Source organism: Hylobates moloch, unplaced genomic scaffold (assembly GCF_009828535.3).
Source record: "Hylobates moloch isolate HMO894 unplaced genomic scaffold, HMol_V3 SCAFFOLD_9, whole genome shotgun sequence".
Taxonomy (NCBI): domain Eukaryota; kingdom Metazoa; phylum Chordata; class Mammalia; order Primates; family Hylobatidae; genus Hylobates; species Hylobates moloch.
In genome coordinates, this window is record NW_026652284.1 from 77,587,957 (window position 1) to 77,599,031 (window position 11,075).

At 42.4% G+C, this 11,075-nt stretch overlaps 1 non-coding gene across 1 annotated transcript; it reads left to right on the top strand.

Annotated features, from left to right (window-relative positions):
- Nucleotides 1-9,838: 9,838 nt before the first annotated feature.
- Nucleotides 9,839-10,052, top strand: LOC116814058 (small nucleolar RNA U3). The gene has a single exon (XR_004371149.1). It is a non-coding gene; the product is annotated as a small nucleolar RNA U3 (small nucleolar RNA).
- The last annotated feature ends 1,023 nt before the right edge of the window (nucleotides 10,053-11,075 follow it).

Here is an 11,075-nt window from a genome sequence, read left to right on the forward strand (position 1 = left end):
ACCAGTGTCCTTTTGGGATTCCCTTTATCTTACACAGGTGAAAGCTATCTTTGTATTTCTTACCTCTCTCTGCCCAAAGAAGAAACAGTTATGTAGGCTGCAAGCACCCACAGCAGCCCTTTAAAGGTAGCCATGCTTCCTACGAATCTGAGAGCTTCAAAGAACGAAACACCCCTGTCCTGCCCTGATGTATTCCAGATTTGGCCACAGGCTCTCTAGACACTAGAAAGAAACAGAGGCTCCAGACTGGCTTGGTTACTATGAAATGAAGTGCAAGAATACTTGACCCCAACCGGGGCCAGCAGTAGGGTAAGGTGAGTGAGATGCCTAGGGTGCAGAATGGAAGGAGGCGCCGACAGTGCACTCAGGTGACCCTGAGAGTATTGGTTCCTTCCGTTTTGCACCGTAAGTACCTCACTCACTTTACCTTAGTACTGGCCCTAATCCCAATCATGACCATGTCCAAGATAACAAACAGCCAGGATCCAAACCAGCCTCCTACCCCACCTCCCCAGCCCCTGGAAGAGAAAGAGGGTTTATCAGACAGTTCTTTATGGCAGGGGTACTGCCTAGACACCCAGGGGAAAAGCCACATCCAGAAATCTGGGGTTGCATACACTGGAGGGGGCAAGGCAGCCTCAGGCTCCAACCTAGTTGAGATAGCGTTGTCATGTCCTGTCCACCTTCTGGGGTCACGGTGCCCTCTGGCGCAGTCAGCCTGTCCCCCAGACTGTACAGTATGTGCCTTCTCTATCCACAAGGTTCTTCAGGAGAACCAAACCAAACAGCTCTCTTAGCCAGAAGCTGAGCTCATCAGCAATTAACTTCCTTCACAAGCGGCTGCTAGGCCCCCATCTGTGTTGGCCTTCTCTTTCCATTTGTGTATAGGAATCCTCCCCTCTCTCAACTGCACCAAGGTCTGTGATACTATTTCCTCCAGAGCATCACAGAACAACCCCCACCCCAGTTGCCACCCCCTTCTACCTGCCAGAACAGCAGCCTCCTGTCAAGACCCCTCAGGTTTTCTGGCTTTTTTGGTTTGCATAGATCAGCATAATCCTCAGTGTTGAAAGCAGTAGATAATTAATTTCTGCTAATGATTTTCTGCCTTGTCTCCTAGACTCCTTTCAGTAACTCCAACCACAATTTCAGCATTAAATGATTCAGCACTTCCCTTGCTTCCTAAGGAATTCACTGCCTGGTTTATCTATCTGGCCCACTGAAACCTCCCTTTGTCCTTAGCTACAGTTTCCCTCTCTTCTCTGACAGTTAGTGTTTCTGAGTCTCCTGGCCTCCAGCACTGCCCATGTTGCTGCTACACTTGTCCCTCCATCCTGGAGTCAAAAAATACTGGTAATAATACAAAGAAAGTCTGATTCTTCTGTCTTTGGCATGCCTTGCAAATCCCTGTCAATAACTAGAAATTTAACAGGTGTTACTTTTAGTGAAGGTATTGTTGACCAATTCCACTTCCCCCAGCTAGGTTCCTTGAATGGCCCTTGATAAATGTGTGCAAGACCATGTTGTTCCTCTTGGGGACTTCTTTTCCATACTCAGTCATAAATGATGAAACAGACCAGATGTGGCCCAGAGCTGCTCGGGTTGTAGGAAACAGTGGGAAAGATTCCCCCACTATTTCCACTTTCACTAGAGCTCGCACTACAGAAGGCAGACCTTTGCCTGAGCTCACTCTGGCGTTTCATCTTGCTAGCCACGAAAACAACCCAACACAGTCTTGCCTCCTTTCCTTTAGCAATTGTCATGTGTTAGGCATCAGAATTATTGTCTGAAAAGTTATTTTCTTTCTCTTACACTCAGACCCCCAGAAACATGTATCTGGGCTAACTAAAAGACAGAAAATCTTTATTCATAAAATTTATACAGGAGAATTAACACGTGATACCATCACACATTCTTCTGACTCTTTAGCCAGTCTAAATTCTTTCTTCCACATAAATTTGTCCTTAAAGCAAAGGAAGGCCTGATGAGTCATGTAGAATCTGTTAGTATATTCAAAGCTTCCAATAATTACTTTCTACCCATCACATGAGAGGTGACTAGTGACACAGATGTTTAAACATGGCCTAAGTTGGTATCTGTCCAGAGGCTATCAAGGTTATTGTGAGATGATCATCTTATTGGTAATTTAAAATTGGCAGTGTATTTGGTTCCATTAACTCCAAATCAAGATAAGCAGTTTCAAAATTGTTTTCCCTGGTAAAAAAGCTCTGTCTCCAGAAAAAAAAAATGGAAGAGGATGTTTGTGGGTGAAGAAATGTCCCCTGGGCAGGAAAGTACAAACAGACCATGCTTATATGACACTGAATAATAGTTAGAATAAATGGTTCAGAGCAATGACTAAATAGTCAGAGCTGCCTGAAGCAGCTGAACGAAGTAGGATTTTCACCAGTAACTGTTTGATTACAACCCATTAAAAAGCTGACTTGGGGCCAGGTATGGTGGCTCACATCTGTAATCCCAGCACTTTGGGAGGCTGAGGCAGGCGGATCACCTGAGGTCAGGAGTTCAAGACCAGCCTGGCCAACGTGGTGAAACCCCGTCTCTACTAAAAACACAAAAAAATTAGCCGAGTGTCGGGGTGGGCGCCTGTAATCCCAGCTACTTGGGAGGCTGAGGCAGGAGAATAGCTTGAACTCGGGAGGTAGAGGTTGCAGTGAGCTGAGATAGCACCACTGCATTCTAGCCTGGATGACAAAGTGAGACTCTGTCTCAAAAAAAAAAACAAACAAACAAAAAACAAACCTGACTTGTTTTGCCTCCTTGTTCCCTTTTCTTCTAAGTTCTGCTTTTTTGGCCCACTCTGGATGGCTCAACACTCATTGTTCAACCAGTTCATCCCCAAAACATTTATTGAGCACCTATTCCATTCATAGCACTGTGCTGGGCCCAGGAGAAATACGAAGATGGAAAAGTTATTCTGTACTGTCAATGACATTAGAGTAATCACAGACATATACAAGTAAATAAAAAATTAAAAGTCAGAAAAGAAGGTTATCATTGTTATGAAAGAGATATAAGAAAGAACAAAGGAGGCAATTTGCTCTGAGTAGATAATGTTTATTTTGATTTCAGTCATGTTAAAGTTAGTTGTCTAATGGGGCATTATGATTTTCCAAGAAGAAGATAAAGGATGCCTTGTTTCCCAGACTCATGTTCATGGCACAGGGTGCCTTCATTTATGGCAAACTGGTGACCCTCTCACTGAACTCAATTTGGAAAACGCCGGAGAAAGGCATCTATTGTGCAGAGGAAGATGTGTTTGGTAAGGGAGGTTGGGGTGTGATGGAAAGAGGCCTTGCAATTTCCTGCTCAGAGGAAACTGGCTCAGCCTTCTTTGCTGCATTTGTGTTTCTCTGAGGCCAGAATGGTTGTCCAGTCAGTTTTACATGCTGGTGTGTTTCACTCGAGGCGGAACTTGTTCCTCAGGATCAATCTAGCCTGTAGACATAGTGAGGGCCCCTCTCCAGAGACTTTGCTTCCTCACGTCACTCAGCGTGCTTACCCCCGGTCAATGGGCACAAAAGAAATGTTCAGAGCTAAAATTAAATGAACCAACAACACACTGTAAAGGCAAAACCAGAGTGCCCCTATTTGCACATCTGTAAAATGATGTTTACCATTTGCAAACTCAAAACATACTAATTACAAAGATGAATAAAAAGAAACACAAAGCATTGTGTACCCATTGAAAAGTGAACACGCTTCAGAAAATAAAACGTAAAGTTTGTCAGAATATTGTTTTTTCTATGAAATGAGTTCATGGATTCTGTGTACAATCCTAACACATTTTGTAAATCAGAATTTATAAAATTCAAAACCTGCCTGATGAGTAATAGGCCACTTGAGAAGAATCACCATCTTGGGAGCAGATTCCACCAACATTCCTAATGGCTAATAGTTCTTTTGTGTTTGCAATTTACGAAGTACTTCTGTGTCTGTGATCTCAATTAATATTCACAGCAATCCTATTAGGAAGTTAGGACAACTCTTGCACCCATTTCACACATGAGAAAACTGAGGCTTGGGTAATATCTGCCCAAGAGAGTATAATGAGCATCAGACTTGGCCCTGACACTCTCACCCCAGAGTGGTCCTTCCACTCGCCTGTGTTCTCTCCTGGGACACGTGCCAGCTGCTTTAAGTACCAGACATCCCAAAGGGACGAGGAGTTTCCTCACCCTCTTATTAATTCAAATAGGTATTCATTCATTTAACAAGCCCTCACTGAGTGTTGCTAGGCACAGGAGATACCATGGTGGCAGAATGTAGGTACTCCCATCCTTCTCCAGTTCATAGTTAGCTGAACAAGACACACAATGAAACAAGCTCTAATAATGGAGTGTGGTTATACTATGACAGGGCAGTCACAGTAGTCACTGGCCTAAACTGAATGTACCCATTGTCTATAGCATTCAACTGTCCCTGGGCTTTGCAGCCTTTTGTATAATAGTAGTAACAATCACGTCAAGGCTCAACCTCAGAAGGATCCACTTTCAGGCTCACTCACATGGGAGCTGGCAGAATTCATTTCCTTGGGGCTCTTGGACTGGGGGCTCAGTTCCATACTACTTAGCTGGAGGCCATCCTCAGTCCCTTGTCACATGGGCCTCTCCTTAGGGCAGCTCATCACATCAGAGTCACAGAGACAGAATGCAAACAAGGTAGTCTTTTACAAGCTGATCTCCAAAATGACAGACCATCACTTCCACCATTGTCTACTAATTGGAATCACTAGGCCCAGTCCACATAAACACAGAAGGAGAGGGTCACGCAGGGAGCAAGCATCAGGAAGTGGGATTACTGGAAGCCATCCTGCTACTCTTGCCAACAGCTAATTTGTAGTATATCCAAAACCCAAATCCAGGTCTGTCTGACTTACAGTAGCTGTGCCACGTCCACCAAATGACAGTCTCACAGGTCTCCAATACGTGCAGAGTTAATTATATTACATTTCCAAGACAATATTACATGTGTGATTTGTTTCATTCAAGGTACACACAGGTAGATATCTTAATTCTGATTTTATAAAGGAAAAAACTGAAACTCACAGAGTGTAAATGACTCATGGACTTCTGTAGGTCATGGTAATTTTTAGTGTTGAAGTTAAATGACTTTTTAGTGTTGGAACCTAAATGATACGCCCAAGCTCACACCAGATGGAGCCTGGATGCAGGTTTTCTACCTCCAAATTCCAAGAAGTTCAATGCTGCATCTGTATCTTCCATTGATTTCCACCTATTTTCCACAAAGCCCTCCCATGCAGCTCCTAACCCCCATCTGTCTGTAGGTAGCAGTGTCAGATCCTAAAGCCACCTAAAGCCCATCAGAGGGCACCCCCTCCCATGACTTTCCATGTGACTGCACCTCCAAAGCCACCATGACAGGAAGATTGGGTATGAAGCGAGAAGAGGAGCTCTGAGAACTTTGGGATCGTCCCCTGCGTGTTGAAGACAGATCTCACTTCCCTTCTTGGGGATCACACGGTAATTTTTACAGAGTTAGAAGTGGAAAAATGTCTCATCCAGTACTCAAAGAGCATCCATCTTACTTTCGTTCTTTTGCAGGTAGCTCTGGCAACTCTTCTTCTACTCTTGCCAGTCACAATCAATCACTGAGAACTCCCAAATCCCCTTCATACCCACCCTCTGCTGCCTGCTCATGCAGCAGCCTCCTTACTGAGTCGTTTTCCTGCCTCTAGTCTCCACCCTGAAATCCATTCTCCATGGCACCCAGAGTGAGCTTCCCAAACTTTGATCTGATCTTAGAACTCTCCTACTTAAAACCTTCTGTGGTTCCTCATTGCTTCCAGCATAAGGCTGATATTCCTTATCATAGTGCCAAGGCCCTGCCCATCTGGCCCCCTCCTTTCTCTGCCAGCCTTAGCTCTCATCATTCTCCCATCATCACTTCTGCTCCAGACACACTGACATGGCATGGCCAGTGTCTCCCATGCGCCCTCCTCTTTCTCATTTTCTGGCTGTCCCTGCTGTCTCCCAACCCCTTTTATTCTTAACCTGATCAAGACCTCCAACTCATTCCTCATCTAGATTTGGTATCCTTCCTTCGTCATCCCATAGAATGTCTTGTTGTGCCTGTCACACTGTGTTGTTATTGTATGGTCAGCACCAGAAGGAGCGAGCCTGAGTTTGCCTTGTCAGTGATATCCACTGTGGCCAGCATAGTATCAGGGCCACGGGAGTAACTTAGCAAACTTGTTGAACAAATGAGCGAATGAAAGCAATCTCCATTCCCATGTTCCTGGGATTAAAGGCTTCCATTTGCTTACTCACCCACCCACGGGTCACTGAGCTTCCTTTAGTCCTGATGACTCCAGGGGAGGTTGTCCAGTCATTGGTGGGGCCCCCCACAGCTTGAGGCAACCTCTTCATACATTTGTTTTGTCAGCAAACATTTGTGACAGGCATGTGCTGGGTGCTGGAATAGAGTTGAAGATGAGTAAGGAACATAACAGTCCAGTCCAAAATGAGTTCTCATTCTGGTGCCTGGAGCTTATGCAATTTCAGAGTTCCTTGGGGAAATAATAAGTTCATCTTTATAAAGTACCTAATAAAGACACTATCTTGTTATTACTATCCTCTTTCAAATATGTCTGATTTTTACTCACTGTAGAATTATCAGCCTATTCTGCTCATATTCAGCCTATTCTGTCCACTGTCATATTTTTGTTTCACGTTTTAAGTTTTGGGGGTATGGGGCCAGTGGCTAGCAATGTGGCAGCGCTCAGACCTCCACTGCATTGATGACAGCCCACACACCAGCTGCAGCTTTATTGTTTGGAATTGTTTTTGAGACGGTAATTATTTTAGGAGTTACTGGTGAAAAGCAATATGGGTCAGCAATATAGTCAGCAATATACTTTAACATTTTATGACCATTTCTTCATTCCCTTCTAGTTAAAAAATAAAAAATAAAAATTTTTTTTATTTTAAGGCTTAGGGGGTTGTAAGCTTCTATAGGATTTGAAGCCATCATCATTAGAGTTTGCACAGTTCATACTCCAGGGCTGCTCCAGTCTATGAGAGGAGAGGAATGCTCCAGCAGGATGGACCGGAGTTTTTCTCCTCCAATATAAATATTTATATTATTAAATGTACCTACAAATAAATAGGTACATTTATTTATTCATGTATTTATTCTCTCATTAGTTCTAGTAGTTATAATAGTCATAATTATGTAGCATTGACTCAGTACTTACTATATGCTAGCCACCACATTAAATGGTTTCCATTTATTACCCACCACAGCCTTAAAAAAAAACTCAGTACTCTTGTTATCCCCATTTCATAGATAACGATGAGGATGCTGAGATTTGACAAGGTCAGGTAAGTCACCCAGGGTCACACAAGGATTAAGTGGCAGGACAGGAATTTGACTTCAGGCCAGCCTAACATGGGAACTCACATTTTTAACCAATGCACTCTTCTCAATTCCCTTAATTCCAGAAATATTTGAGGTGGCTTACAAAAACACATTCAGTACACAAGAAGACAAATCAGTGAGGTAAACAGATAAAGACGAAAATTCAGGTAGAAACAAGTAATATGAAGTTAGACTTAATATACTACATATATACCCACGGAGTCCTGTGCACTTTGTAGAAGAATGCAGCCAATTTGATTATATATTTCTCAAAGAGAGAAATGTATTTATTTACATGTTTTACTATATTCATAAAATCAAAAACAAACTAGGTGCTCAGGGGAAAAAACTCTCCATCTTGATACTGAGACTTACAGAAAACTTCTCACTTGAGCCTCTTAAAAAATTACCGTGTAACATAATAATAGACTATTGAACTTTACAGCATCTCTACAGCAAAGTCAGCAACCATTCTGTGAGACTGTTTCACAGATCCATTTATAACACATCTCAGTGTAGTGAAACATCAAAGCCTGGGCAAACCTCAGATTTTACAGCTTTCCAATGGCTTGGCTGAATCCCAGGAAGCAGAGCTCCAAAAACACATTTTCTTACACCAAACCTGGAGATTTACTCCCTGACACCAGTCTGGGGTGAAGGAATTCCACAGCACCAGTCAGAGGCAGGCCTGTGTCCTTCCATAAAGTGTACAGGTGTTGACATCTTCCTGTGAAGAGCAACGAATGCATACAGGATGAGCATCTGATGGCTGTGCCTCACCCCCACCTTTATGCAGAGCCAGACACTGGCAGGGCTCTGATCCCCTCAGAAGAGGATTCTGGTGGCATCAGGTAATGTGGGTGATGCATTCTCAAAACCTGACTCCATAGAGCATGGCTACGATCATTTCAATCTGGAAAAGTGTTTAGTCAGCTGTTACTAAACTCTAGGCACAGTCATGTAAAAATCAATTAATCAATCAATACATGGATTAAAGTGTACTTTGAATATATAACACTAAGCAGTGTCACATCCTGTGGGGGCCTCCAAGGTAAACCAGTAACAAAATACCTGAACTTGTAGAGGGTTGTTAGGACAAGTTAGACGTTGGAAGATGTTGTTGATATGGCCAATGGGACTCAACCTCAGCATCTGGAACAATTGTTTCTTTCCACCTTCTTTAAAGGCAACTGCCAGAGTCCAGACATGGTATCCTAGAGCCATAGAACCAATCTGTCCACCTAAACAGTACATCATCATCCCTGGGCGCAACCAGGAGTCTGCCTACATGTATTAGTCCATTTTCACACTGCTATAAAGATACTACCCGAGACTGGGTAATTTGTAAACAAAGGAAAGAGGTTTAATTGACTCACAGTTCCGCATGGCTGGGGAGGCCTCAGGAAACTTACAATCATGGCAGAAGGGGAAGCAAGCATGTCTTATATGGCGGCAGGAGAGAGCACATGTGAAGGAGGAACTGTCAAACACTCATAAAAACATCAGATCTCATGAGAATTCCCTTACTATCACGAGAATAGCATGGGGGAAATGACCCCATGATAAAATCACCTCCCACTAGGTCCCTCCCTCGACACATGGGGATTATGGGGATTACAATTCAAAATGAGATTTGTGTGGGGACACAGAACTGAACCATATGACTACACTCTTAGTGGGAGTGTGAGGCAGGCTATGCTGCTGTGCCTTAAAGAACTGTGTGGTCACTGAACTTTTGATCCTACACTCTATCAGTAACCATTTTACACATACATATATATAGTAGATTGTAAGTATCAGTTACTGTACAGTATTTTATAAGCAATACAAAACATTCATTAAAATGAAGATTGGGAGGAATTAAATATAAAATGAGCATAGAGAGAAGTTCTCTGGAAGTTCTACTATTTTCTTCCCACATTTCTTCGTATCATCCTGCACATTCCTCTTTGGAGAACACTGTCTTAATGTAAGAAGCTGGGCCTTCTCTAAACCACCTCTTGGCACTTCCAGCAACTTTTCATCATCCAACCCCAACCCATCTCCCCAGCTGTCCCTGCTGGTGCTCTCCACCCATACTCCACTATCCACCATGACAGCATACACACCATTTCCTGCACGCACAATGTACTCTGCATTTTTTTGTTCATGTCATTCCTTCATCCCAAATGCCTCTCCCTCTTTCTCCAGCTATCAAAATTTTCAACTTTCAAGACCCAGTTCAAATTCTATCTCTACCCTGTAATTAACCTAGATCCCTTCTCAAATAGAATGAATCACTTTCTTCCACAATATTAACCAAAAGTATATTTTCTAATCTTCCCAATATCCCTGCAAAGTATTATTAAGTATCTGACAGATACTTAATAATATCTGACAGATCAGAAAAGGCTCTTTTCTAGTCAGAAAGACTATAAATGGCTCTTTTCTAGTCAGAAAGACTGTACTCTCAGGAATCATTTCTATAGTTTTTTACTAGAGAAGTTTCTCTGAATGTGTAGAGCACTGGAAACCATAAGGAGGAGCTGCATTCTCTTCTGAGCATGAAGTGAGCTCTCAGTGTTGCTTCTCTGCAACTGCCATTTGCCATTGATGATCGTTCTTCTCTTCCTCTGGGATAGTAAAAGGGTACAGGATACAGTCTAAGTGATTCCCGTTTTAAAAAGGAAAAGTCTCTTGCATATTGTATAATTAACCCATACCCCTAGTGACTGATAGGAGCAGAATTTGAACCCATAATATCCCAGTGGCTATGTTCTTTCCAGCGCACTAAGGTTTCCTTCATGCCTTGGCTTCCCATGACAGAAACTGCACTCTATATATATTCTCTTATGACATCTTCAGCTAGCCCTGTGAATACATATTATCATCTCTAGATTGGAGCTAAGAAAACAAAGCCTTGGAAAGGTGAGGTAGCTTGCATAACGTCATTTAGTTAGCAAACAGCAGGGATGTTTCCAACCCAGGTTAGTCTGACTGTAGATCCCATATTCTTTCTGTTTTGCCATGCAAGTGGATCTATTCTTCTCATTACTTCTTACTTTCACCTCACTTTAGCTTTTAGTCATTTTGCCTTGGCTTAAATAGCAACTTTAATATATCTTTCCTTCAATGCTCTGTGAGGTAACTGAGGACAAGAAAATATGTTTCACTCAATTCTCTGGTGGCCAGTACCTACATATCAAAAGTGTGTTTATAAATGTGAAGTTGAACCCTACAGGAAGAATGATTGCAAAGAAATCTCGATTCACTGTGCTGTCTCTGTCTCTAGAGTTTTTGTACCTATTGGCTTGCCAACATTGCATTCAAAGAATATGGAAAGGAAACTGAAAAAGGTGGAAGAGATCACCACCTCTTGCTATCTCCTAAAACATCATTTTTAATAAGCTGCAGGCTACCCTTGAAAACTGTCTATCATAAGCACAGTGCTGGCAACATCTCCTGAAAGATGACAGAGGTCCAGGTGGCCATCCAGATGCTGGAACATGCCTGAGGACGTGGGGGGATGTTTAAAATAATTGATAATTTTGAAAATAGAAAACAGTTTATTATATAAGGATATAAAGAATAAAATATTTTGTATAGCTGTACAGTGTGTTTGTATTTTGAGCTAAGTATTATTACAAAAGGGTCAAAAAGTTAAGAAAATTTAAAAGTTCATAAAGTTAAAAAGT